This window comes from Notothenia coriiceps, unplaced genomic scaffold (genome assembly GCF_000735185.1).
Source record: "Notothenia coriiceps isolate Sejong01 unplaced genomic scaffold, NC01 NC01_scaffold00031501, whole genome shotgun sequence".
NCBI classification, from domain to species: Eukaryota; Metazoa; Chordata; class Actinopteri; order Perciformes; family Nototheniidae; genus Notothenia; species Notothenia coriiceps.
Genome location: NW_011364202.1, coordinates 132610 through 135109, shown reverse-complemented (window position 1 = coordinate 135109; position 2500 = coordinate 132610).

Here is a 2500-nt window from a genome sequence, read left to right as displayed (position 1 = left end):
GCCAAAATTGCTTAAAAAAAATATTCGAAACAATATTTTTTTTGACTAAATTGCTTCTAAAATCACAGAATAAGTAGATTGAAATGTTTGCATAAAATGGAGGGAATACTGGGTAAAAATCTGAATCACCTTTTCCCCTGGGCTAAATATACAAGGACCCCTGCTTTGAACACATGCTGAGTGTATAATCATCGCCCGCTAGTGCCTTTGGTTTATGAACACACCTGTCATCCTCAATTCTTAATCTTATTTAATGTTAAAGTTGAAGGGGCTGTTACGGTTCAGAAACCAGATTTACATAAATCTGATTTATCATGACATTCATTGGAATCCACTCGTTGACCGGGAAGTCACAGGTGGCACATCATTATATTAAACTGTCAAAATGTAGTTAACTGAAAAAGATGCCTTTATGTTTCGAGTGACAGATTAAGAGCTTGTTCTCCTGTGAATAGAGGAAGGCACAAACTGTCAAAGTGTTCTTATCTTAAGACTGTAAATAACCCGAGTTGTGGCTCTTGCTTTTACAAAGAGACAGCTGTATCCACAACTTGATTCTGGCTGAATTTCAGCAATAAGACCTCCAAAGAGATGCCAACCTTTCATTTTTTGGGCAACTATCCAGTTTAAAGTTGAGTGTGTTGAACCTGGATCAAGTTTTATGGAAAACACTTTTCTGGATTTCCCTTTCCTGTCAGGGTGTTAGCCGTTAGCTCTGTAATGGTTTTGTTTACCCTGCTAGCACAAAAGCTTTGGATCGCTGGGAGTAGAAGGTTTACAGGTCCGGTGTGGTGGAAATACTGGTGGGTAGCGTCTCCTGTTGAGGCACATTATCTGTGCCAACTGCAAGTGTAACGTACATTAATCATATTTACGATGTATTAATTAATTGCACTTTGAACCTGAAGGGTCGTCAAATGGGATCCTGTTAGAAAATCCTCTTATATTCATGTTTTTAGGGAAGTTAATATGTACTAAATGTAATAAATCCCTCTTGATGGCTCATGTGCACGGAACATGTTTCAAAGAGCACATATTTTCCACGCTTTTCCACTTCCTGCTGATCACCTTGGGGACTTTTAACTAGTCGGAAAGAACCAGGGGTCACAATGTGCTTGATCTGAATCTCTGTTCTTACGTATTTTACACGATAGTTATATTTTCTATTTTATCCTTTGCCCTGCAGTTTTAAATGTGAGAATCTACTTTTGTTGCTCTTGATATAATGAAGTAAGACATGTGGAGTATGTGTTGTGAAGTGCATTCTGGAGCATCTCTCTCCGGCAAACATTTTTACTTACCCATCCTGTGTATGTTGATGAGACAAGTCTCAAATGACATGGCATTTTAATGTAAAAAAAACCCACTTACAACAGCGGCGCTCGTCAGCTCCATTGGGACAGTCTTTGTGTCCGTTACACTGCAGAGCCTGTGGGAGGCAGTCACTCATGTTCCCACATGGGAAATGGCCGAGTGGGCATCTATCATCGACTTCCTGCTTGTTGCCCAAGAGAGCTGAGGGAGAGATGGACAAAAGAGAGTGAGATGAAATGGGTTATTCTCACAAAAGCGTCACATTTCAGCTGTCTACATTCAGCTCAAGGGAAAAGTGTGACTCATAAGTTGAAAGCAAAACTTCACAGGAAATATTTCAAAGTGTCAATAAACTCAAGAGTAAGGCATGTTATAAACAAAAACAAATGTTGGGGGGACATTGACTTTCAGTTGCATGATGATATGTTGAGCCTCATTAATGGAGCCTGTTCAGCACTCAGCCTTTATAGTGTTTAAGGTTATATTTGTGGAGGCAATAACGGCACTTAAACCGTGTCTTCTTTAACTCCCACAGCCTACACTCCCATATTAATGAGAAATGTGTCAGGGTGAGTGAAGCAGGCAGGACCCAAATGCAGATGTCACAGATAATACCTTTATTTAAAGGTTAACTAGAACAAACTAAGACCGACATCCCGGGGCAAAGAAGAAGTCGAGAAGGGGGACTCGGGCGGACGGCCCGCGGGAACAGCAGAAGCCGAGAAGGGGGACTCGGGCGGACAGCCCAGGGGAAAAGGCAGAGTTCATGGTGGGGGTCTCAGGCGGACGGCCCGGGGGCAAGGCAGAGTTCATGGTGGGGGTCTCGGGCGGACGGCCCAGGGGCAAGGCAGCGTTCAAAAAGGGGTGAAGGCCACAGCGGGCGAACTCAGGGGGCCGGGCATGAGGGCGAAGTCAGCGGCTGGAAGAGTCAGGGGGCCAGGCTCGAGGGCGAAGGCCGCTGCTAGGGGACTCAGGGGGACCCTTCCATTGTCAGCTGGATCGCCAGAGCACTGGGATCGAGAGCAGGAGCTGGTGGAACCCCTGGCGGGTCAGGCATAGACGGGACCCTGGACGGAACATGGGCTGGTGTCAGTGGAACCCCCGACGGAGCAAGGGCTGGTGTTCACGGGACCCCAAACAGGACACGACAAGATTTTGGCTGGACCCCCGCTGGAACAGGTATCGG